Genomic DNA, 27,556 nt, shown 5'->3' with positions numbered 1-27,556 from the left:
TAGAGGCAAATGCTGATTTTAATACTCCTTCGCAACCTGAGGAAGGCCAACAAACTTTGTAGAGTTTGCCGTTGTTAAATTGTAACAATGTCTGTCTCTAAAATCACTAGAACTTAGTGGCTCACTGATTTAATCCCCCTCCACTCTTTCCTATCTCCTGTTTGCCAACTTCTCCTCTGCCCCCAGCCTGCCATACTGACACCATTCATTCCTGTAAGGAGCCCTCAAAATTCTCTGATTTTAAGAAGTCGAGCAGTATCCAAACTCATGTCATAGCAACATAATCATGTCAATGTTGGCTTTAATAGCACTTCCTTTCTTTTTTATCTCTCATTATATTTTGTACTTTCTCAATGTAGATTTCACATTATAATTGCGTGTTTGAATCTCCACCGGTCAAAGATCCAAATGCATAAGGTTAATTGCTATTTTTCACATGTGGTCATAACCTAATTTTTTGTATCAATTTATCTGCTAATACTTGTTCTTTGTGTAGCAGTACTAGTTTGTAATCCAATAAATATTCATACAGCATAATGCTACCATTTGTGTTCAGTGCTACGAAACAACAACTCCTCTGGCTAGTAGCCACTAGGCTGTGGGAAGATGGCCACACACCAAGAACCCTGCATCAATGTCTATTGGGTGTATATGATGGCATTAATAGCCCCTTACTTTCCCTGTTCTCCCCTTGCCTGGTGGATTTTGTATTTGTATATTTGATAAACTACATCACATTGTCATGCCTGATTGCTTTGGACATTGCAGTTTATCCAGTTAGCTATACTGTTTTAATGGTGTGGGGTAGCAACACCGGTTTTATTATTCTTCTAGAATATGAGTGGGATAATTTACAATATCCACAGCAGTTATGTTCAGCAACTAAATATCTGTAAAATCCATCTGCATCTCACCTTCCAATCTACCAATTACCTGATTAACTCCCTGATCATGAGCATGTTGAATCAGACAGAATCATACAGCATGTTGGCTTCTTTCGGTACTCATCACTTTTCTCCCTCTACAGAAAATACATACACATGCTCTTCTTCCCACTTTTCCCTGTGGATTCCAAGCCAACCTGTCAGCCAAGCATGGGGTACTGTCTATAACAGTAACATAGGGTATAATGCAGTTCATTCCTCCCGAGGTCTGTACCTCGTTTAAAAGCCTCTGTGTGACCCCCTAATGTGCACTGTTCTTAGCCCGCCACAGTCTCTGATCTCTACACAAACCAATGCATCTACTTAAGTTTAGATCTTTCCATCTACCCCGACTACTCTTCTGCAAAGGCCTATCCTCATAACTCTAGGCAAAACCCTCCCTTCTCGTCTTCAAGTTGATCCTCAAATTTTACCTCCTCATGCTCGAGTACCGGCACAGATGATCATCGCTAGCCTCACCACTCATAGGATTCATTACTCTGTCCTTCTAGCCTCAGTATTATAATGTGAATGTTCGTTGTGTGTTTCGTTATATCATTTGGCTTTGTCTCCATTAGCTATTCTTGCTTGACTCTGTCACTACATTGCATATCTACTTTGGCATTCATTCCATTGTCATGTATTCTGCGGCAACCAGTAGGCCATCACTGTATTCTTTACATGTAAATTAATTTAGCCTCAATACCTTCAATTTATTATAGCTCTTACCTCATCCTCATTCCATGACCCGTAAACATGGTATTAGTGCACAATGTATTAAAACATGTTTTAAAGGCAAGTGTTTAATTTAAAATTATGAGTTGTTCACTACTCTCCTGTCCCCCCCACCTCAAAATACATTTCCGAGGAGGAACACTGATGCCAAATTGCTTACTTTTTAAAAATGATTTCCATTAAGTTTTGATGGATCCACCTTCACCGTATGGTACATTCTTGTAACTACTCTTTCAGTGCCTAGAGTAAAGTCAGATAACCCCCAGTAAAAAGATAGATCACTGTTATGTGAATGCAGTATCATGACTTGTGAGTCAGAAAATAGAAATGCCCTTAAAGATGGGTTGGGGCACTCCTAATCTGCTATGTACACACCTGTCTGCTGTTAGAGGAAACCAGTTAAACCGCCCCTTGCTATTTCTTGATGACTGCGGCACTAGTAATGGGTCTGCCACAGATTTCTAGAGCTTTTTGCTTGGGCGTAAACTATATTCTCCGGTACTGGATCTATCATAGATTCACATACTTGACTCATTCCCCGTCGTCGAATTGGGAGTGCCACAGTATAATTACAACAAAACACACAAGATGATGGACGGAATGTTGCACATTGGCAAAACATTCACCCCCAGTTACAGATCTGGGTTTAATCCATCGTTATTTTGCTCACCACGCCACCCCAGTTCAGACATGGCCATATGCAAATCAGTCTTGACCCTGTGCCTCATGGGAACAGTCCAGCCCGAACTGCCAAGCCATGTCTTCCCTGGACTGGAATCAAGCATCCTAGGACCGATTTCGGGGTTTCACCCCTCTTCAGCCAGGATAGCTTGACTCCAGTGGCGTAGTGAGCACGGGACCCACGTCTGGGCATACCCTTCCTACATAGGGCGAACCGCAAAACACACAAGATGATGGACGGAATGTTGCACATTGGCAAAACATTCACCCCCAGTCACAGATCTGGGTTTAATCCATCGTTATTTTGCTCACCACGCCACCCCACTTCAGACATGGCCATATGCAAATCAGTCTTGACCCTGTGCCTCATGGGAACAGTCCAGCCCGAACTGCCAAGCCATGTCTTTCCTGGACCAGAATCAAGCATCCTAGGACCGGTTTCGGGGTTTCACCCCTCATAGGATAGGATATGTATTTATATAGCGCAACGAATGCCGAAGCGTCTTGGCGCTAGTACCACACAAAGGGAAATGTGTTCCTCAAATACTAATCTCTCGAAAGAGCCGTGTCTTTAGCATTTTTCTAAAAGCTAAATGATTATGTATTGATTTTAAGGCATGGGGGAACCTGTTCCAGAGCCCTGCGGCCCGAACCGAGAAAGCTCTGCCACCCCATCTGGCTTTCCTAATCCGATTGATTTTGATGAGACTGAGTGCTGGATCTCAGCCCCCAGCCTGTAGTATAAGGAGTGACCAGCTTCTGGACGTCCCTACCACCATCTCCAAAGACAGCTTTATGTATCAGGCAGATAGCTTTGAAATCTATACGCAAATGGACAGGGAGCCAATGTAATGTAGTAATTCCCCCTGAGATTGAATGATCTCTAGGAATATCCAATAATAAGCTTGCCGCTGCGTTTTGGAGAGTCTGCAACCTTCCTACCAGCGTTTTGTTTGTCCCTAGCAGTAAAACGTTGCAATAGTCCAGCCTAGATAAGACTAGTCCCACTACTACCACCTTACGCATTTCGGCGCTAATGAAAGGAAAGATCTTACGCAAAGTCCTAATGATGAAGGAACAGGAGGATGCCAGGCTATTGACATGAGCTGAAAAATTCAGCTGATTGTCAAATATCAAGCCCAGATTTCTTACTTTGGGCACGGGGCAGGGACACTCCCCAGCCCCTGCTGGCCACCAAGATCTGTTCCACAGGGGACTTCCATGACCAAACTCCATAATCTCCGTTTTCTCTGTGTTAATCTTGAGAAAGCTTTGCTGCATCCAGCTCATAATTTCCGACAGACAACTATGGAATTTAAAAGCGATGTCCTTGGATTGCTTGGCGGCGGAAATTATGAGCTGAGAATCATCGGCATAGAAAACTATCTGGAACCCATGCTTTCTGATAAGTTTTGCCAATGGAGTCAGATAGATATTGAACAGCGTCGGTGACAATGCTGAGCCCTGCGGAACACCACATGGCAGCTGAAAGCTGTCTGACTGGAGCCCGTCCCAAAGCAAGTTTTGCTCCCTCCCTTCCAAGATAGACGAGAGAAGGGACAATGCAGTCCCCTGGATACCAACCTCCCGAAGCCTCCGAATCAACACCGTATGATTTACGGTGTCGAAGGCTGCTGATAAATCTAGCATCACTAGGACTGCCTTGCCTCCCTTGTCCACAATGTTGCGAGTCTCTTCTGCTGCCACCAGAAGGGCTGACTCAGTGGAATGCTGTGCCCGAAAACCATGTTGGGTCGAATCGAGTAAATTATGGGCGCTCAGATATTCTGTCAGTGACTTATTTAGCTCCCTTTCCATGATTTTGGCTGCAAAAGGCAGAGCGGCGATTTGGCGATAATTCTTTAATGTAAGAGGGTCTAATGAAGGTTTTTTTAGTAGTGGCCTAATGGTTGCACTCTTCCAGCTTGTAGGATAATTGCCGGACTCTATTACCTGATTGATTAGAGCACATAACTCTCCGGCAATCAGATCTGCCGCAAGGTGCATAACAACGGGGGACAGGGATCTTTAGGTGAACCTGATTTCGTGAGAGTAATCAATCTACATGTTTCCTCTCTTGTAATGCGAGGGAAGGTACTAAGGCTAGGACTGTCCTCCCCGCCAGTTGTCAATAACTGGCTGAGGCTATCTACACTAGGGTGAAGGTTAAGAAGATCCCTGTAAATTACCTGCACCTTGTCTTGAAAAAACTGGGCGAGTTTCTGGCACATTTCCAGGTTTGGCCGATAGATATTATCCGAAAGGGGCTTAGAGAGGGCCGTGATTGTTTTGAAAAGCTCCTTAGCTGAATTCCCTGCATCCTTAATCCTAGAGTCGTAAAAAGCCTTTTTAGCAGATATAATTGCATCTCTGTATGCAGATAGGGCATGGTTATAGCTGGCCTTTCCATCGCTACTGTAGTCCCCCCTCCAGAGGCGCTCCGCCCTTCTGCATGTACTCTTTAAGACCTTCAGCTCCCTGTTGTACCAGGGAGCAGATGGCTTAGTCCTACTTGTACCAAGCCGCTTGACAGGCACTACTTCATCAACCGCAGCCACCAGCCATTTGTTAAAAAGCAGTGCTGCCTCAGAGTTGTCTCTGCTATGTAGGGGACGTGAATTGCCCAGCGCAGTGATTAGGCTATCGGCATTCGTCTGAGACCAGAGTCTAGTTATTACCTTTTGCGGTCGAAAGCGGGAGGGAGCAGCTATTGTTCCCGCTTTAATATTAAAACTACTGCACTGTGGTCGGACCAGGGGAGAGCTGTAATGTTCACCATTTCCAGATCCATATTACTCGTAAAGATGCCATCTAGGGTGTGGCCCCTTATATGAGTCGGACCCTTAACCTCTTGGTTGAAACCTAGAGCAGCCAGATTCCCCAATAGTAAGGCTACCTCTGGTTGATTGATGAGTTCCAAATGGTAATTAAAATCTCCTAGGAGAATAAAAGGATGAGGATCCATTCGGGATTCCAAATGGCTCATAAGCCTTGCGGGGAAAGTGAATTTAGGCCCAGGCGGGCGGTAAATTAGAAGGCCTTGAAATTTAAATACATTTCCCAGATATATAGTAAAATAAAGTGCTTCTGCTGGGAGATCGAGATATGTTTCTACTCGCAGATTTAAGTGTGTTTGATGAGCCACCGCTATCCCCCCGCCCCTCTTGCCTATCCTGTCTTGAGAGGAGACCACATATCCGCTAGGTAAAGCGATGTTCCAGTCTGGACCGGATGAATTATCGCTCCAAGTTACGGTTAAGAAGATTATATCTGGAGAGTGGCTTTCTAACAGATCATTGATTTGATAACTATTCTTGTGTAACGAACGAACGTTTAAAAGAATACAACTTAAAACTTGAGATTGACGGACTTCAATCTGTTTTTGTGGGTCAGGCCTTCCAATACTCTGCATCAACTGTCTGTCTCACATTCAGAAGGATATCTGCATCTTTCTTCTCTGAGCCACATGTGAGGCGATACCAGCAGTTAGTGCAAGTCCACTTTTCAATATCAACCCGTGTTAGTACCCTATTGTGAGGTTTACATGGGGCAGTGTCTAAGGCCAACCGCTCGGCTCTATGATAATGGCGTACCTGGTGGGCAGGGGTCCTGGCGCTGGGCGCGTCTCGAGCGCGGACGGGCGCAGACGGGCTTGCCTTTGGCGTGCCTTTGGAGCGCCTTCGGCGCGCCCGCTGCGCGGACGCCCCTGCACCCGTTTTGTAATCATCAAAACACACCCCCCTACTGACGTATCAGCTCACGTGCAGTGCGGACCCGCCTTAGTGCCGGGTCCGCTTGTGTCGATCGTCAGAAGCAGTCGACAGAGAGAGAGGACTAACAAATGTTTACCTCCATACAGTTTAGGCAGCAAACAAGAAGGTAAAACCGTATTTAATAAAACTAACTAGTAGTGTAAACAGCGCATTGTGCAAAGCTGCATAGAACTTATTATTCCTTTAAAAATGCAAAAGCGTGCTATAATATAAATAGACTTAAAACGATAATGCAATATCTAGTCTAAACTTGACTTCAATCTCTTTAAAAATGGCACAAATTAAAAGTCAACAGCGTTTTTGCCAAAGGGAGATGAACAGGCAGTGCGAGTCAGGACAATGAAGATACAAGGCCCCTTTGCGTAGCTTCAGCCAGGATAGCTTGACTCCAGTGGCGTAGTAAGCATGGGACCCACGTCTGGGCATACCCTTCCCACATAGGGCGAACAGCAAAACACACTAGATGATGGACGGTATAATTACAAAGCAGTAATGTGTTATACATATGCCAAACAGACTGTAAAGCAACATATTTAGTAACCAATTCACATTGTTTAAAAATAACTAAACTTCAGCCAATCAGGCTACACCACTCCCCTCAGGGCCCGCCATACTTCAGATTTTCAACTGCACGTCATGTCATGGGAGTCTCCTTGAGCTCTGCTCAGTTTTCTTCAGAGAAGAGTTTCAGCTTAAAGATTTTACTGTGCAGCAAGTAATATTGGGAAAAATCTTCCTCTCAAACTCTGACAAAAGATTCTGACAGACCACTATGTCAGATACTTCAAATAAAGAGCCTTTTCAGGCTTTGTGGTTCCTGTGAGAAGAGGAGACTTTATACTGCCTTTATCCTTCACAAAAAGTGAACGACTGCAAAATATGTTGCACTTTCTACTCAAAGACTTTGAAAGACAGAGAAGGTACGCTGCTGCTGTGACTTCAAAAGCTCAAGAACAAGGATGCACCAATATCTGGTGAAGAAAGTGAAACTGTCTTAGAATCCTCAAAGATCCCACAAGAGAGAGATCAGAGAGTCACTTTTCAAAACATCAAAGAACTGCGCAACGTCCTAGAAAAGTTTCAAAAAGAATAATCCCAGACTATCTGAAAGGCGAAGTCCATCTTCAAGGCACCCCAAAAAGTAGGATTCCTCAAAATCAAGATCTGAGCCTACGACTCCGAGTAAGGTTTTGATTATGTTTAAAAACAATGCTGACGGAATATTCGACGAGTAACTCACCAAAGACATTGAAGCCCTCAACGAATTGCCCACGGTGACGATTATCTTAGCGACGTAGACTTTGACTTCTTCAACGACCACCACATCCACCTCGCTGGTGATCAACCTAACAAGTAAGAAATCCGTGACATCGTCAACGATGTAAAAAAAGGGAACCTAATTCCTATGCCATTAGTACCTGAACATACTTCGCCTAGTAAAGTCTCACATTTACCACCAACTCACCTCCTAGATATGGTGGAGTCTAATGAGGATGATGGTCCATTTCACCCTGCATACATCCCAAATAACCTCTGCGGTAAGTAACAAGATGGTTATTATATGCAAGGTGAAGCTTTTACTCTCAGGACACTCGGGAGGGAAGAAAAACATCCCTGCCTCCATATTTTCACAGATAGGAACCTTTTCACCAGGAATGTGCATATCGGGTAGAGCGAATGCAAGTTCCTAGAGTACTGGTTAGAGAATTAAGATGTATAGCCTGCAGATTAACACAAACGGTTTCCTGGTCCTTCCAAGTCTTCACAACCAAAGCAGCCTTCAATGGCAAATTCTCCAGAGTTTCAGCCATCAACACTTAAAACTTCTCCATGAGGTCACCAGCCCAAAACCTCAACACTGCAAGTAAAGGCTATCCCACCTTATGAATTGCAAGATGACAGAAAAGAAAGGGAGGTCCTGGACAACCAAGGCAAGGGATCAGAATGGGATGACTAGCTTCCATTTCTCCACCACCTGCTCTTACTCCATCCGACTGTCCACCGGACGATTTAGGAGGGTTTCATGCTCTGCTGGAACGGGCTTCCAAAAGATTTGATTTTCCCATTCCAGTTCATCAAACTGACTGTTTTCTTTATGACTTCAAGAAACCGTCGCAAAAGTAAGTGAAAGCAATTCCCATCACAGACTTCATATGAAATGAGGGAATTAAAGTAATGAGAAGCCCAGAGATTGTGTCTGCAATTATCTCTCGTCTAGACAAATTTAAACCCCCAGACAACACTCCAACTTGTCTTATTGGTCATCCTAAAGCTGATTCCACAGTCCTGGAAGCAGCCCAACTCCTCCTGATCAGGAAGGGAGACGTCTCGATAATATAAGCAAGAGGTTTACTACTATAGCATCAACCAAAGTGAGTGCAGCTAATGCTTTAGCCATTCTTGGACTCTATGACCAACAAATGTGGTCAGACATCAGCGCATTTCTTAAATTCTTGTGTGAAGATAACCAGGCAAAAGGCAAGAAAATTCTCCTGGATGGAGAAAAAGCATCTTCAGAATTGATTGACTGTGCTTTAAGCATTGCATCTACAAGCTTTAGACATCTAGCAGGAACAGATGTTCTCCGTAGACGTTGATGGCTGAAATAGACATCTTTTAGACCTGAGGTCCAAAGCAAAATTCTTGATATGCCTTATGATGGAGAGGCACTCTTCGGAAAACACATCAATAACACGCTTCAGACAATTAAAGCGGATACTGGCACTGCTGGGTCGCTGGGTATTCTACAACCAAGGTGTCATCCTTTTTTAGGGATCAGGGGTAGAGGACAATTGCTCTAAAGAGGCAGATCAGTTTCAACGACGGCAGTACACATATCAACAACATCAATATTGTCCACCTCCTTCAGCGACTTACACAAAGCAAGCACCGTGAACTACTCACGAACCTTAAGTTAAGGACTCCAATAGAAGACCATGACGTAACTAATGTGCTAGTCAAAACCCGTTGAAACCACAGACAGTAGGAGGACAGGTAACTAAATACTACTCAAATTTTACTCTTACTACAACAGACCTTTGGGTTTTAGACCTAGTACGCTTTGGTCACACTTTGGAGTTCATACAGAACCGTCCTCATACTCCTCCGCAAAGACAACCACCCGCTTATCTTTGTCTTCTACAATTGGAAATCATCACAATGTGGAGCAAATGAGCTATAGAAAGTTCAATTTTCTCAGAGAAATTTAGGCTTCTAGTCCTATGATTGATATTACAGTTATTTCCTTATAAGTAAAAAAGTCTGGAGAATTGAACAATTACCTCAAAAAGCCGTCTTTTAATATGGGCATCTTGCAGCAGATCTTAAAGCTCCTTCCTCACTGAGATTAAATGACAAAAATAGATGTCCAGGATGCTTATTTTCATATCCCCATTCATCCAAAACGTCAGAAGTTCCTCAGCCATTAGCAGTTCTCCACTTTGCACTGAAATCTGCTCCCCGAATCTTCACAAAATGCCTAGCTCCAATGGCTGCCTATTTGAGACAAAAGGGTCATCAAGTATTTCCTTACATGGATGACTGACTGGGAAATGCTCAGTCTTCTTGAGACGCAGAAATGACAACAGAAGCCTGCTTACAAATATTCAGCACGTTGGGCCTCACCTTAAACACTCTGAAGGCTTCCCTCCAGCCATCCCAACATATTACATTTCTGGGAGTGGATCTAGACATCATAAAGGACAAAGCATACCCAACAGTAGACAGAAGCCGCAAAGTGATACAATTAGCAAGCAAATATATAAATAGAAAGTCTTTGGAGCGCCTTTGCAAATCTTTGCTGGGAATGATGTCCTCGTGCATCCCCTGGATTCCTCTCTGCCGCCTATGGATGAGGAATCTGTTGGAAGAGTTAGACCAACAGTGCCTTCAAATGGAATGTTCCATGGCCAAAACTATAAATATGACCACTGAAATGAAATCTCTTCTCCCATGGTAGACGAAAGAGTTAAATTTATCGACCGGATATGCGATTTTAGCCCTAATACCACAATTCATGTTAACAGACTCTTCCCTAGAGATACTTACTACAAAGAAAACAGAGCAGTGTAGGCTATACAGATTTTTTGTGAACAGCATTGTGGCGATGCACTCTGAGAGTTGTATTTTTCATTTAGTCACGTGGGCAACTAGAATTTAAAAGTGCACAGCAGACTGCAATCAGCATTTGATTTTCGTCCTACCTGTAAGCAAGGCTGGATGATGCCGAAACGTTAGGAGCAGGAAGGAATCTGCTGTGCCTGACGATAAATAAACGCCGATGTTTTGCCAGCAATGGGCCTCTCATGTGTTTTTCATATATATATATATATATATATATATATATATATATATATATATATATATATATATATATATATATATATCTGAGAAGAAAGGGTTTGCCCACCAGATAGGACGCACATGCAGAGGAACCGTAGCGAGCAGAGAGGCCACTGTGATGAAGCACGTCTCAGCAATCCTGACGCGTTTCGGGCCGACGCCCTTTGTCAAAGGTAAGCTGCTGGGAAATGATAGCAAGGGACCTCCAATATTTTTCCTCTTTTTATTTTGCAGATTCAGCTCAGGTGAGCATTCACGCACAGCATTATGGGATTGGAAGTCCTTATACATCAAGCCCATGTGGGCTGCAGTCATTTCCAAAACAAAAGTTCTCCAAGTGTTCAATGTGTCACTCACCAACAGTAGTTCTCCCCAGTGCTGACACCCTCACCTCTGCTCTGCACAACACAGCCTGCCATTTAGCTGTAACAGACCCGCTTTGAAGCGGTAGTGCATCCCGCGACCGGGCACGGCCGCAATTAATGAGAAGAAAGGGTTTGCCCACCAGATAGGACGCACATGCAGAGGAACCGTAGCGAGCAGAGAGGCCACTGTGATGAAGCACGTCTCAGCAATCCTGACGCGTTTCGGGCCGACGCCCTTTGTCAAAGGTAAGCTGCTGGGAAATGATAGCAAGGGACCTCCAATATTTTTCCTCTTTTTATTTTGCAGATTCAGCTCAGGTGAGCATTCACGCACAGCATTATGGGATTGGAAGTCCTTATACATCAAGCCCATGTGGGCTGCAGTCATTTCCAAAACAAAAGTTCTCCAAGTGTTCAATGTGTCACTCACCAACAGTAGTTCTCCCCAGTGCTGACACCCTCACCTCTGCTCTGCACAACACAGCCTGCCATTTAGCTGTAACAGACCCGCTTTGAAGCGGTAGTGCATCCCGCGACCGGGCACGGCCGCCATTAATGAGAAGAAAGGGTTTGCCCACCAGATAGGACGCACATGCAGAGGAACCGTAGCGAGCAGAGAGGCCACTGTGATGAAGCACGTCTCAGCAATCCTGACGCGTTTCGGGCCGACGCCCTTTGTCAAAGGTAAGCTGCTGGGAAATGATAGCAAGGGACCTCCAATATTTTTCCTCTTTTTATTTTGCAGATTCAGCTCAGGTGAGCATTCACGCACAGCATTATGGGATTGGAAGTCCTTATACATCAAGCCCATGTGGGCTGCAGTCATTTCCAAAACAAAAGTTCTCCAAGTGTTCAATGTGTCACTCACCAACAGTAGTTCTCCCCAGTGCTGACACCCTCACCTCTGCTCTGCACAACACAGCCTGCCATTTAGCTGTAACAGACCCGCTTTGAAGCGGTAGTGCATCCCGCGACCGGGCACGGCCGCCATTAGTGATATATATATCTATATATATCTATCCAAACACACCTGGTCCTCAGCTAGTGAGTAACGTCCGTTACACCCACCTCCACACCAAGGAACCACGAACCACCGATTGGAAGCAACAAGATGTTTATTGAAGCTGTTAGTTCTCTAGAAGACGCGTTTCGGGCGCCACTCGGCCTTGTTCACATCAACGAGGCAAGGTAACTCAATAATTTTTAAATAGTGATGCAAAAAATCATGTGACCACACACCAAGTATAGACATAGAAGAAATATATACATATATTCAAGCGTTGTTATACGTGATTGTTTTAGGTGTATATATAAATTTAACAACATCCATCATAACATAGGCTAAATATTTTTTTTGTTGTTTTTTCGTTTTGTTTTTTTGTTATTTTGTTATTTTATCTCCCCTTTTGAATCCGTCTCTAGAAAATGTCCTTGATAATATACCAATCCTGATAGGAATACATATCAGTAGTAGAGACAATGCAGAACAACATATTTGTACACGTATGTTGTCCTTGTGATTTCATGTTCAGTTATTGCGTGGAGTCACATCAATAAAAGTCCCGAGTTAAATCTCATGACATTGTGCGGTGAAGTAGATGGCAAATTGATATATTTCATGAATCCAAATTTTTATCTGTAACAAGGCAAATGGTAAAATGTATAAATATATATAAATATATTAAAAAACATTAAAAGGACTATTTCATGTTAATGATACAACTATTGTTACAAATCATGCTATCACGCCTATCTCCAACATCTGTAAAACCCCCTTGACAATGTCGACTGATATGCTCCAAAATGGTGTGAACTTATAGAGTAAATAATGCTCTACAATAGGACTTTAAAGATCGGAAAGGGGCCATTCTTTTGACATAGTTATAGGACTGAATTCTAGATTTCAAGGAGCCACCTAAAACCAAAATAGTATGTGCAAATTACGTTATGGTGTGATTGTGCAAATAAAGAAAAATATAGAAAATTCATAAATGTGCCTGTATATCTAAAAACAGCAAAAGTCGAATTTTCACATAATACTGGACCATGCTATAGACACCTGGGGTCATAATATACATAATCCACCATGTGTGATAATTATAAATATACAAACTACATATAAACACAAGTATTTATCCTCTCTTCCTCTTCTCAAATAAAGCGGAATTGGAATATGTATATACAGAGTATAAAAGTGAATATAAAAAAATATATATACACTACTGAAACGAATGCAAGGAGCTATATAAAAAAAAATTCATTCAAAAATACTGGTTCATAGGAAATTATGTAAATCCTCAGTGTTGTTAAGGCCGGATGGAAACTTAGTATCTAATTCCAAGATAAGTTTGGATTCCAACTGTCTCAGGGCCTTTTCACGGTCACCGCCCCGGCGTTGTTTTGGAATTGCAGCTGCCACAAAATAGTTTAAACAACTGAGATCATTTTTATGTATTGATTTAAAATGACGGGCCACTGGATGTGTAGTGTCATTGTTAACAATAGCACGTAGGTGCTGTAATATCCTGACATGCACCTGCAACTTGGTGCTACCCACATACCTATGTCCACAGGTGCATGTCAGGACATACACCGCAAACTCAGTTTTACAGGTAAGATTACCTCTAATGGCTATTTTGTCTGGACTGAAGGGGGAAAGATAATGTGTCGTATTAATGCCGAACTTGCAGGCCCTACAGGTAGTGCACTTGGTAAAGCCATTTTTTGGCTGTAGCCACATTTTGGCTGTAGTTAGTTCTGGGCAGGCTTTCCCTATTTGGGTTCGCATGGAAATACCCTTCCTATATGTGACAGTTGGTTGAGATGGTAACCTAGTGGATAATACTCCATCCGTAAGAATAATGGGCCAATGACGTTTCATAATGGCGCGGATGTTCCTCTCTTGTTTGTTAAAAGCTGTGATTAACCTGGGGGCAGAATTGTCATCAGGTGTCGGGTCTGCTTTCTTATTGAAAAGAGGTTCCCTAGGTCTATCCTTGGTTTTGTTTAAGGCAGTTTTTAAAATCTTATCACTGTACCCTCTGTCTATGAATCTCCTGTATGCTTCTTTTGTGCATCTATCAAAGTCTTCAAAGTTATTGCAAATCCTTTTTAAACGCAAAAATTCCCCATATGGGATATTATCAACCATATGTTTAGGATGTGAGCTGCTGGCATGTAAAGTCAGATTGCCTGCTGTTTCTTTCCTATGTAATGTTGTTGCTAATGCTCCATCCTTTACATAAACTTTCACATCCAAAAAGTCAACACTTTTGCTGTTTATATTAGCTGTGAATTTAAGATTTGCAGAGTTGATATTCATTTCTTCAATAAAATGTGAAGCTTCAATTTCGCTACCCTTCCAGATTACAAAAATATCATCGATGTATCTCATCCAATATAAAACATTTTCCTTGAACACCTTAGCATGGCTAAGTTTGAGGACCTGCTCCTCCCACCAGCCAACATGCAAGCATGCATAGCTAGGAGAGAAGCATATATATATATATTTAATATAAAATATATATTTCAGTTCTCTGGGAACTCTAGTCCAATTTAAATATCGTAAATTAGACTGCACAACCAGGAATAGTGGCTGGTATCTATGCTCATTTCTTAACCTCTTAAGTGCTGAGGCTCCTTTCCATCTGTGATGAGTCCTTTTTAGGTCTCGGCTCGAAGGCTGCGCTTGCGCAGTCTCGATCCGAGATTTAATGACTTGGAGAAGAGGGGCTTGAACCCGCCCCTCTTCTCCCCTGTTCTCCAATGGCTGGCCTCGTGAATGCTGGCCAGCCATTAGAGAAGAGGTCCGTCACTCCGATCAGGCCCCGTCCTTTTCGGATTCGGGGGCGTGTTTTTTTCAACAAATCTAATTATCTCCTCCAGCCAATGGCAAGAGGAGAACACGCCCCCGAATCCGAAATCGCCGCTGCCTTTCTCCGAGGCATTTCTGCTGCGCCTCGGAGAAGGCAGCAAGGCTCAGGGCACCGCAGTCTGTTACCTTCATTTCTGGCTCCCAGAAACAGCCGTTTGGGTCTTTGTGTACCTTTGATTTGGGCCTTCGTCTCGCGTGCTCAATGGAAGGAAAGGCCGTGCCTTGACTGAGGAGCGCGAGGCGGAATACAGAGCAGCCGCCGCCTCCCGTAATGGGATTGAGAGCAGCATGCGCGAGTGTTTCAGAGTCAGAAGCGAACAGATGTTGGTATAAATTACCTCGGTGTCTGACGTGTTGCAAATTAAAAGCGCGGCTGGCATCAGTAAACTCTGTCCCCAAGTTAGGAGGGACGAGGGCTGTGATTACTGTCCCGCTCAACAGTGGTCCGAGTGCCTCCCTTCCCACTCCATCCCTGACTTGAGCATTCCGCATCGCTGAGCGCCAACAACCCACGAAAGAGAGAGAGAGAGAGCCGCGCGGCTCACTTCAGCAGTCTATGAAAATACCATCACTTTGTGACAAATAAACAGTGCACGTTCGCCCCCTCCCCTCGCTGCCACCAGCTACTGCCCCCTCCATACCACCAACCCCCGATTGAGTCGCTGCGCTGCATTCAAAGCACGTATTTTATTATGCAGCGAAGCCATGGGCATTCTGTTTTATTCGTGTTGTTCCCCTGGAACAGGAGGGGGTGAGCCCCCCCCCCCCCCACACACACACACACACCCCACCCCTCTGAACTGGTCTAGTGCCCGCAGAGGGTGATTTGTGTTCTCACTTGTGGGGGTATAACTGTCACCGCTGAAATGCTCAGGGCCCAGATTACACGTGATGAGGGCTGACCCCTCTTTGAGTGTTCGCACTTTCTGCCGAGCGCGCGGCGCACAAAAGTCCCTCAGATGTCGCAGCCATCAATCTCGCGCCCGGAGAGTTAGAAAATGCGTGGTTAGCTGCAGACCCTTGCAATACATGGGCACTGAGCAACCACACAGTACACCACAGACTCTTTGAATTAAAACTGGTTAATAGCGGTTCGTGGAGTTATTATGCATCACTTATATCGTTTTTATAATGAGGCAGTTAGTGCTTAAGCTTTCATAACTTTTGTTTTCTCAAAAGACATCTAAATCAACCTTGTGTCATTTTTCTAAAAGTTGTCTAAGTTTTTGACTTTGCTTCAAGGAAATGGCCAAAATTTGGGTATTATTTTGGGGTGAAAAATTCACTTTTCCCAACTAAGATTGGTATCCGCAAAGGTTTGGTGGGTTGTGCTCCCTCTCTTACCATCAGAAATAGACTAAGTTGTTAAAAAAAACTGTTTTTGATTGTCAATAGTTACTATATGGTTTCTACCTACCTGGAGTTTTTGGTGCAAACTATTGATGTACTTGCCATGGGTAATCTTGTAAAACCATATATTTCTGAAAAGCAGGCAAAATTCTGAGCTAGGCAAGGGATCCTTTGTGTAGATTGTTTGAGTTCCCTCAACAACAGTTAGGACCTAATGAAAGTAAATAGGAAAAATAGAAATTATTGAAAATATGTAACATTTGTGAGCAGATGGCTGATCTACACAGGCAATATACTGTTACATCTGTCACACTACTCCGATCGCAGGTATATGTAGTGTCTGTTGGTTGTTCAAAAATGTGCAATACCCAGAGCCATAAACTGAGCTTCAGCTTATTATGATTTTTCATTATGTAACGATCATGCAGCAAATCCTATCTCGTCCAATCTAATGATTAAACAATAGGTATGAAGGGAAATGATGCATTTTTGAAACTTACCCAAGAGGTTTAGGAGAATTGCTTATTTGTTCAACTGAATGTGGATTTGCCCATAATATGGGGGGATTTCAGAGGGCATTTTGCAAAAAGTATTCTTTCTTGCACACTGGTGTCCATTTGGAAGTCAAAAAATGGAGAGAAATTGAATTGATATTCGCACGTGTTACACTATGCTGTGTTTCCACACTTCCCGTGATAAAAGTAGTATCCTAGTTGCTGCGATAGCAAAAGCCTCATAATGCAACATTAAACCGCTAATTTCCCCTTTCAAATTCACTCAATATTAGGATGTGAGTTGCTGAGGTATTTGGTCCTGGGGTCTCCCAGCATATAGGAAAACCTACCAACCACAGACTTTTCTTTAAAACTAGACACTCAGACAAGTCAAGGATGGTGTGACTTCTGTAGATCCCAGTACGATCGACAAGGCATTCCATTCTATCCCACACTTGTCATAAAAATGGTAACCTCTACTCTTTCTCCCTTCCTGTGGGAGCTGAAATAGTGGCTGGGGCCCCAGGATTGGATCCAATGCCAAGATGATCCAGAGCCACACCCCATCCGGTCCAGCCACTGGGCCACCAGATAGATATTCTGCTACATAGGGAAGGAATGAAGGGTTTACCCACTCTCGCTCGACCCATGTGTCTAAACTCATCTAAACTCCTGCTATCAGCTAGCAATGTATAATTCCACCTTCCAGGAAGTGCTTCCATTACAATACACAAAAGATTATTCTAAATCTAAAAAATAAACTCTCAACTATCCTGTTTGTCATATTCAGCTCTTTTTCTTCTATGTGCATTCTACACAGAAAACAATAGTTTTGAAGACTTTTTCCTTGCATTTTCAATGGCACTAGGACAGGGTTCAATGTGGTTAAACAACATTTAAGCATACAATACATTTGATTTCAAACAGCATTTGTAAATGCATGTGTTTACATTTGTTGGTACATTAGAGCCAGACCTATTGGCTTTGCCATTGCTTGTTTGTTTTTCAGGCCAGACTGCTGGGGAAGAGCTTCTCCAGCAGTTTGTTTTGCATTTGATGATCAGTGTGCAGTGTGAATCCTCTGGACAGACCAGAAAATGAATGTTATTACTGTCATTCTGATCAATATACAACCTTTGAATTTCCTCCAGCTGCCAAACTGGCTTTTCACAGTTAGTTCCATGGGTGTTCTTTATTCCCACAATTGATGGAGGCCTTTAATGAGGAAATGCTGGCACATTTGAGGGTGATGATGACCAACACTGAGTATCACTGGGCCACATGAGCTATAGTGGTCGCCAGTCAGGCTCCTGCCAGCAGGTTTGACCCCCAGTGCCAACTGACCCCATTGGGCCTCTGTCTGCTCTCTGCCAGCGCCCAGTCTTGCTTCCACTCTTTGCCTGAGCCCTTGTTTGTTCCAACTGCCCTGCACCAGCCCCAAATCGAGTGACACTGAGGTTTCTGACCCAAAGCTGATGTCCGCCCACACCAGGCCTATGTCTTATAAAATTACCAAGGTGCAGCCTCAAATTTTGGATGAACCTAGCCTCTTCCTTGATTCTAGTACTATCGTAGACTTGTTTGGGTCTGCATCTGGCACCGTTCAAGGGTCCTGCATTGGCCCACATGACAAGGAGGTGGACAAAATGTTCTCACCCATTACACTGATGCTGCCCTATATTTAGATCTACAGAATGTCATGATCAGATTCAGGCATTTTTTAAACCTATTTTATTGGGCTTCCTCATAAGATTTGTAATAACCGCCACCTTTCCTTTACAATTCCAATAACACCCTTGTATTGTATCCATTCAACAATTTCTTGAGTCCATTCAGTTGGAGGATCAGAGCTATTCTAGCTGTAGTACATTTCCCCCGTACCTATCCTCTTCCCACTCCCTGCACAGATCTTAGTCAACCAGACTTCATAAACATACCATATAATTGCTCATAGCCCCACGGCCCCCCTCCCTGCTCCCCCACCTGCTCTCCCATAGTTCCATTCCTCCCATGTCGACCTAGGAGTTTGGTCAGCCCTTATCACCTCACTGTATCTTCCCCTCTCCTGCCCTGGTGTTCTGAGCTTCTCTGCGCCCTCTCCCCTGGGGTTGTCTTCCCTGATGCTGGCTCCAGTTCTTTTAGGTTATCAACCAGAGCTTCCCAAGCCCTGGTTCGCTCTAGTGAGCCAATACCTCATTTGGCATTTCTGAGAAGTACCCGCCTTTCGCAGGCCGCCTATTACTCTAGCTCGGCCTTCCACGTAGTGACTCTGGGACCTACAGGAGATTTCCAGTGTCACGTGATCTCACGCTTAGCTATAATCAAGGCCAGGTCTTGAAACCTGTTAGTGACCCACAGTTTGGAGCTATGCGGAAACAATCCCAGGAGACAATGTGCAGGGGTGCTTGGAATTGGGCGCTCTATTACCTCCCCTATGGCGGCAGATATTGCTGTCCAGTAAATCTGCAGCTCTGGGCATGCCCACAACATGTGTAGCAATCCGCCCCCATCTTCCCACTTCTCTGGCATTTATTGATCGGTCCTGGAGTACGGTATGCTCTGTGCAGTATGAAAAAGTTAATGCGTCGGAAACTGGCATTTCTCGAGGTCCAGGGAATGCCTATCAGTATGTTCTCCCATTTTTTGCCTTCCACGGGGACATTCAGATCTTCCGCCCATCTATTTCATAGTATGGTCTGCGGTTGCATTGTGTCCCTACTCAGGGCTCCATATAAACATATGACTGCCTTAATCCTGCCTCCCCCTGTGCTCACCTAGCTGCAGGTTGCCTTTTGTGGGGGTTCAGCTGACCCCAATGCGCACGAATCACAGCTACAACCCTGCATATAATAAGTGGCCCTGGGACAGGTCATACCCCTCTCTAAAGTCTTCGAATGGCACGAGCTCCCCAACATTATCTAAATCCCCTAATCTTGTCACCCCTGCCAGCTCCCAATCCTCGAGGCCCACCCAAGCGGTTCCATGAGGTAGCACCCTTAGTATGGTTATGGGTAAATCAGGCGAATATGGAAATCGGGTATGTGTCTTTCGGAGACATCTTCTCCAACATAGTCTAGCCAATTGCACCACATCAGAGTCCCCAGCTGTGGCTCGGTCTATACCTAATAGCAGCAACCAAAACGTTTCCAAGCCTGGTGTAAGCTGGTCTACCTCCCATATCTGGGACCGGAGGTCTTCCACCCATCTCGCCTCCCACTGTGATTGAGCAGCGAGATAATATCGCTCGAAGTCTGGGACCACTAGTCCACCTTCCGTAGTTAGGTGCTGCATTGTTTTCAGAGCCACCCGTCTACGACCTGCACCCCACAGAAAGGACGTCATTATGAGTGTAGGTCTGTATTCCATTTCAGGGAAATCCATAGTGGGAGTACTGTGAAGAAGTATAACAGTTGTGGTAACGCCACCATCTTTAGAAGGGCCACTCTCCCCGCCAATGATAGCGGGAGGCCCCTTCAAAATGCCATATTGGTCTTTAGGGACCTCAACCTGTTCCCAAGTTACCCTCAAATATGTCTGCTTGGGAATGATATATTTTTACCCCTAAGTATTCTAGGCACCGAGGCTCCCATTTAAGAGTTCCCAGTCCAGCCGGGAGGAGGGGGGGGGGGGGGCTCTGTTGACTGTACAGCGGAAACAGTTTGGATTTCTGCCAATTAATTTTTAACCCGGACATCTCTCTGAACTCCTCCATCAGTGTCCTCGCCCCCGGTAAACCCTCCTCTACATTCCTGAGAAGGAGCAGGAGATCATCAGCATAGAGGACAGTGTAATGTGCATTATTCCACAGGCGAATCCCCCGATATCGTACTCCTGAGCTGGCTAAGGAGGCCAAAGCCTCCATGGCAAGACTGAACAGCAGTGGAGAGAGTGGGCATCCCTTCCGCGTCCCCCGTTCAAGTTCGCAACTCTCCGATATCGTCCGACCTGTTCTGATCCTCGCCACTCGTCTTGTGTATAGCAGCCTCACCCAGTTGGAAAAGCCCTCTCCCAGCCCCATTTCATCCAGGACGCCGTATAAAAACTCCCATTCAAGACTGTCAAAAGCCTTCGCCATGTCTACCGCAAAGACCACCTCGTCACCCCTCATTTCATCCCCTTGTCATAAGTGCCATGAGTTGTCTAATGTTAAGAGCTGTATTGAGCCCTGGAATGAATCCCGCCTGGCCCTGGTGTATGAGGTCAGTCATTAGCGGTTGCAGCCTCGTGGCCAAAATTATACTTAGAACCTTAAAATCAAAATTTAGCAGTGCTAGTGGCCTGTAAGCTTCGCAATCTGTGGGGGTTTTGCCTGTCTTTAGTAGGGGGTCTATCAATGCTTCCCGGGTGGAGTTTGGGAGATGACCCTCCTCTAGAGCCGCCTCCTATAACTCTACTAGTTTGGGGCCAATTCTTCAACATAGGCAGCATCAAACTCAATGGGCATCCCATCTATGCGAACGATAAGCAAATCATTTTGTCATTGGAGGGAATTCAGTCAATACTACTCTAGAGTTTTCACGAGTTTATGCAAAAAACTGCAAGAGGGCTCAGAGATAACTCCCTGCAGTTTAACTGAGATAAAACAGAAATTCTGTATTGCACGACAAAAAAAGTCCCTCTTCAGTTCCCGACCAACTTCTGCCCTATCCCTACAGACAAGCCACTAACATCCTCCAAGACAGTGCGCAATCTAGGGGTAGTACTTGATGACAAATTGAGCCTAGAAACCCAAGTGAATAAAACGGTTGGGACCTGCTTCTCCCTTATCAGAGCACAACGTAGAATACTTCCAATGCTACCAACCTCAGCTAGAACATTTGTGATGAGAAGTGTCATTCTGAGTCGGTTAGATTATTGTAATGCTCTGTTACTAGGCACCCCACACTATTTGATTAACCCCTTAGCTGCTAGCCCCCCCCCCCCCCTCCAAGTGCTAAGCCTTTTTTGGGCTATTTGGGGGAGTTCGCGCTTAAGTCCCTGTAACTTTTTGACCACATAAGGTATCCATGCCAATTTTGTGTCCTTTTCTTCCAACATCATGGGAATTCTAAAGGTACCCAGGGTTTGTGGATTCCCCTGGAGGGGTCCCAGAAATTAACCAAAATACAGATACATTTTGTTTTTTGGGGGGGAAAAAAGTGCTGCAAATGAAAGTGTTTGGGTTTTTCCCTGCAAATGGTATCAAAAAAGGGTTTGTGGGGCTGAAATCACCATTTTCCCAGCTTTTATGGAATGACAGACTTTTGTCAGAAAACCAACATTTTTTACATAGTTTTGGCATTTTTCTGGGACATATTTGTTTGTGCTTTCAACCTCCTTCCAGTTAATGGAAGAAATGGGTATGAAAGCAATAATGGATCCTGGAAAGCTATTCTTAAAAAGTAGACACAATTCTGAATTAAGCAAGGGGTCACTTGTGTAGATCCTTTAAGGTTTCTTTATAGAAACGAACAGTTAAATATAGGAAAAATTGAAAATTAGTTGAAAAAAACAAACCTCTTTTTGTGTCAACGTTTTCACCTGTTACTTCTTCTAATTATGACAGCTCTTTGAAAACAATATACCGTTACATCCACAGGACCTTACTGGTTGTGGGGATATATAGGACTTGTAGGTTCACCAAGAACCCGACGAACCCAGAGCCAAAAACTGAGCAGCGACTTGCAATGGTTTTTATTATGTAGCGGGTATATAGCAATTACTCTGGGAAAATGTATGCATGAAAAAATTAGTATGAAAGACACCTATGTATTTCTGAAATGGGAACAAAATATAGAGTTTAGAAACAGTAGATATTTGCACATTTCCGAAATTGGGAACACTCGCATGAGAATTATCGGTCATTTTTCAAAATGACTTCTTTTTTTACACATTGTCTTTCATTTGGAAGGCAGAACTGCATTGAAAGTCAATAGGTAATAACAGTTGCTTTGCAAATCTGAATTACCCTAAGTCTCCCGATAAAAATGGTACCTCACTTGTGTGGGTAGGCCTAGTGCCCGCGACAGGAAACGGCGCAAAACGCAACGTGGACACAACAAAATTCCACAGTGAAAAATGACCCTTTTTTGGCAAAGTGCCTAGCTGTAGTTTTCGAACCCTGGCTCTGCCGGCACCTAGGGAAACCTAGCAACCCTATACGTTTTTGAAAACTAGACACCCAGGATGGGGTGACTCAACTGCCTCTCACCAGGTTCTGTTACCCAGAATCCCTTGTAAACCAATCAAATTACCAAAAAAAAACAAATTTTCTTCACATTTCTGTGGTGGAAAGCTCTGGAATTTGCATGGATCCACAAATTTCCACCCACCCCGCGTTCCCCGAAGTCGTCCGAGAAAAATGGTACCTCACTTGTGTGGGTAGGCCTAGTGCCCGTGACAGGAAATGGCGCAAAACGCAACGTGGACACACCACAATACAGTGAAAAATGACCCTTTTTTGGCAAAGTGCCTAGCTGTAGTTTTGGAACTCTAGCTCTGCCGGCACCTAGGGAAACCTACCAAACCCGCACATTTTCTGAAAACTAGATACTCTGGGGATTCCAGGGAGGTATGGCTTGCGTGGATCCCCCAACGTTTCCTTACCCAGAATCCCCTGCAAACCTCAAATTTTGCTGAAAAATCACTTTTTAAGCACATTTTTGTGTGGGAAATTTGTGACATCACCGGGCTGACTCAAATTTCCTACCACCCAGCGTCCCCCCGGGCCTCCCGATAAAAATGGTGCCTCGCTCGTGTGGAAGGCCCAAGTACCTGCGACAGGCAGGGACCCAAAACATATTGAGGCGACATCAAAATTGCCTATCACCAAACAACCTGGTTTTGTAAGGGGAGGTCACCTGGGTTTTTGGCCCCGTGCACCGGCGCCCATCTAGGGAAACCTACCAAACCCACACATTTCTGAAAACGAGACACCCGGGGATTCCAGAAGGGTATGGCCTGCATGGATCCCCCAACGTTTCCTTACCCAGAATCCCCTACAAACCTCAATTTTAGCTGAAAAAATTACTTTTTTCACACATTTTTGTGTGGGAAAGTTGTGCAAATTTTAATTAGGGTGGGGGTTGCCAAAAACAAGCATGCCAACGCCCCCACCCTAATAGAAATATGCCCAAAAGAATCCCTGGCGTCTACTGGGCTTTTTGCCCCCCCCCCCCCAGATTGGGAGCTTCTGCCCCCCAGGGCAAAAGGCTGTAATTTTTGCGGGGCAGGGGGTGGGGGCATGGGCATGCCCGTTTTGGGCAGCCCCCACCCTAATTCAGATTTGCCCCAAAATATCCCTGGCGTCTAGTGGGCTTTTTGCCTCCCCGGTTCTGTCCCGCTCTGCATTTGTGCGTTACATCTACTTCTTATAATTATAGCTACGCAGTCTCTCCGTTTGTTTGGCCACTTCCTCCTTGGCATCCAGTAGGGCATGTCCCAACTCCGGATGTCCTGGCCTTTGTATCTTCAGTGCTCTCATTGCCCTGTCTGCGGCCTCAAGGTCAGCTTAAAGGGAGCGCTTCACTCCTATAGAGGTCGCCATGCATTTGCCCCTGAGCGCCACTTTAAATGCGTCCCATTTTGTCAGTCGTGTTTGGATTTGTATTTCACAATGCTCTCTCTAACTTCCTCAAGGAAGACCTGGTCTTCTAGAGCCTCGGGTTATAGGCCCCTTGTTGGTATTCTTTGGTGCAGTTGTCCCCACCTCAAGTGAAGGAGGACTGGGTTGTGATCGGACAAAGTGCGCACTAAATATTCCACTGTCTGGATCTGGGTTTGTATATCTGGGGAACACAAGAACGTATCTAACCGGACATTTAGATCATGTACCAGGGAGTAAAAGGAGTAATCCCTACCCATGGGGTTCAGGCGCATCCATGAGTCTATTAAGCCTCATCTCTCCTGCCAATCTGTGAATTTCTTGGCTATTCTATTTGTTGGAGCGTCCCTCAGGGACGGGTGTGAAGGATCCTTCCGGGGGTCAGCTATATAATTAAAGTCGCCTCCAATGATGACAGAGTGTGAGAGAGAGGCCGCGAAATTGCCTGTGATCCTAGTCAAGAACGTCTCCTGATCTACATTAGGGCCATATATACTCACAATCCCTATGTCTCTGCCATCCAGGCGGCCCTTCACTGCCACATACCAGCCATCTGGTTCTATCATTTCGCCAGTACACTGGAACGGGGACACCCGCCCTAACCCAAATCAAGACCCCTCTAGCAAAGGCGGAGAACGATGTGTGGTATAATTGGCCTCGCCGTCTACATCTAAGAACCTCCCCCGCTTCTCAGACAGGTGAGACTCCTGTAATAGAGCGATATGGACTCCCCGTCTATTCAGGAAGGATACAATTTTATACCGCTTGGACGTAGTGTGCATCCCTCTAATGTTCCATGAAATGATCTTTCATGATTGGGGACCAGCCATTGGTGTGTGTGTGTGTGTGTACTATGCATTAGCCGGCAGGCCCTGAGGACCTAGTGCTTGTGGGCGGGAGCACGGCCTAGGCCCCTGTTTTTTAGTGCTTGGCCTGCGAGATCTGCAACTCCCCTAAACATAAACACGTAACATCCCCAACTCCCTTTCCCCAGGACAAGCGAGCATACTCTCATCCAAACATTCAAAAACAACCCTCAACAGTTGAGCATATGGGGAAGAGCTGACCATCCTCGCATCTGGTGTAGCCAACGTTGTGGCCCTGCCACCCTCTCACCCATCCAGTGCGCAGTTCAGTACATAAGTGTTCCTATCCAGGGTGCATCCCCCCCCCCCCTTTCAGATGCAAAGGTTTGTTCATGGGAGTCTTCCCTCCCCCTCCACTCATCACTTGTTAATACTTGCGACTTTTGGGACAGTCAAATGATCTAATCTGCTGTAGCAGGGGTGACCACCGGCAAGTCTTGACTGGCTCCTTCCATCGTGCTGGTGCTATGGTCCGAGTCCCTTGAATCCTCTCTTACAGGGGAAGATGCACCACTAGAGTCAGGTGCACTCAGACGCCACTGCCGCCATGGCCTGTTCAGGCTCCCGCTGCTTTTCGGCTTTGGAAGGAGTAGCTGTAGTTTTGCTGCGTTCTCCTCGTGGTTGGGTGCCCTCTATTCAGCTGCTCCAGAGGAGCACGTCCGGTGGCCTGTTGGTCAATCCATTCCCATGCCTCTTGCAGTGAACTAAAAAATGAGAGTTCCCGAGGGGGCCACTATTCTCAGTCTGGCCGGAAAGAGCATTGCATACTGGACCTCCATCTGCCGCAGCTTCTTCTTGACCGCCAAAAAGGAAGATCTCTGCCGTTGGACCACTCTGGAAAAGTCAGGGGAAAATCTGACCGTGCTGTTGTCCTCCACCTTCTTACGGGCCTGTGCGAGTATACGGTCTCTGTCCTTGTAGAATAATAGGTGGGCCACCACTGGGCATGGTGGGCTTCCAGGCAGAGGGGGCCTCACAGGCACTCTGTGTGCTCTCTCCAGTGCAAAGTATGGGGACAGGCCCTCTGGCGCCAACTATTTTCTAAACCCCTTCTCCAGGAAGGCCACCATGTCCCTTCCCTCACTTTTCTCTGGTAGGCCAGTAAGTCGCACATTGTTGCGGCGGGACCTTTTTTCTGTGTTTTCGGCCCTCATTGTCAATACCTTAAGCTTCCACCGCTCTCAGCCTGTCTGCACTCGTGTTAATGATTGGTTTCAGGTCCTCAATGTCCGTTTCTGTCATGGCCACTCTCTCAGCCAACTGGCGGTGATCGGCTCATAGGAGGCCCATTTCCTCCCTTACAGTATCTATTTTATTCTCCATAGCCAGACTCGAGGCTTTTATAGCCTGTAGAATGTCTCGGACCGTTGGTGCTGTTGGTGCATCTTCTTGTGATGCATTGGAGGGGGCTGGTGCTCAGTTGTCCTCCGACTCCGTTGAGCTTTGGGCCGGGGGGTCGAGCTCCCTCCTTCTGCTTGTTTTCCCCATCGGTCCTCTGGTCTTATCGGGCGGATGCCCCAAAGGCCTCTTTCTGGCCGGTCCGCTCCCCTTCAGTAATCGATCGAGGGATCTCGGGGGAGGGGGGGGGGTTGGGTGGCAGGAAGGGAGGGGGGCAGGGGGTGAGTAGGGGTGGGGGTTGTGCCTGTCCAACTGAGGTCTACTCCCCCGGTATTTCACACTGCGCCCAAAGTCAAATGCCTAGTCCCAGCGTAACCAGACACAATATCAGGAAGGATGCTCCCTGCTTGTCCGCTCCCTCTCCCTTCTGATCAGGTGAATGTGTGGGTCACCCGATTATACAAGGCCTTCTGATAGTACCATCATGCCTGTCTGCACTTTAGGCCTTATGAGAGAACAGCCACTCCCCAGTCCATCAATCTCAGTGGGGGCGTTGCTCTCCTATGGTGGGTTCAAACTAGGTGTTGGCTCTAGTTCTGTTTTTGGCCCCGAGGCACACCCCACTCTTCAACGAGGGTGGCAGTCCGCAGCTCTGTAGGGGGCCCTTCAAGGATCCTCAGGATCAGGCCATACTGGCCACTTCAACCCCCCTACGATTCATGGTAGGCCACGAGCACTTTCAGTTTACCGTGCTCCCCTCTGGCCCTCTGATCTTACCAGCGCCCCTCGAAAGTGATGGCGGTGGTCGCAGCTCATCTGTGCAGATCAGGGGTTCCAGTCTTCCCCTATCTCGACTGGCTGTTGTCTCCCACCTCCAGACTATGGCCGACCTCTTGCATTCGCTGGGATTCTCCATCAACGTGCCAAAGTTACACCTGACTCCCTCTCAGAAGCTCCTCTTCATCGGAGCGGTTCTGGACATGACGCAGTGTCGGGTCTATCCTCTCGAACAGGGAGTCTGGGATATTCGGGTTGTTGGAAGGCGGACCCCGAGGAGTCGGTGAGACCACCAAGGAGGGGGCCCTCACCTGCACGAAGTAGCCGAGCGCTGTCGAGAAGCCTCCTGAGAGATCCTTCTCCTATCACGTACTAGCACAGTAACACCACCACACAGGACTCAAGGAGGTTGTCTCAAGACGAGCAATTCTTTATCAGCATTTAAAGGTTACGAGAT

The 27,556-nt window shown here is 45.6% G+C and overlaps 1 protein-coding gene across 8 annotated transcripts in view; it reads left to right on the top strand.

Annotated features, from left to right (window-relative positions):
• ZNF644 (zinc finger protein 644) overlaps positions 1 to 27,556 on the top strand; it is a 580,031-nt gene that overhangs the window by 329,439 nt on the left and 223,036 nt on the right. The gene's annotated exons all lie outside the window — the stretch shown is intronic.

The sequence above is a fragment of the Triturus cristatus genome, chromosome 4_2 (genome assembly GCF_964204655.1).
Source record: "Triturus cristatus chromosome 4_2, aTriCri1.1, whole genome shotgun sequence".
Lineage (NCBI taxonomy): Eukaryota > Metazoa > Chordata > Amphibia > Caudata > Salamandridae > Triturus > Triturus cristatus.
The sequence above is the reverse complement of the archived record's forward strand: the minus strand, read 5'-3'. Positions and strand labels throughout refer to the sequence as shown.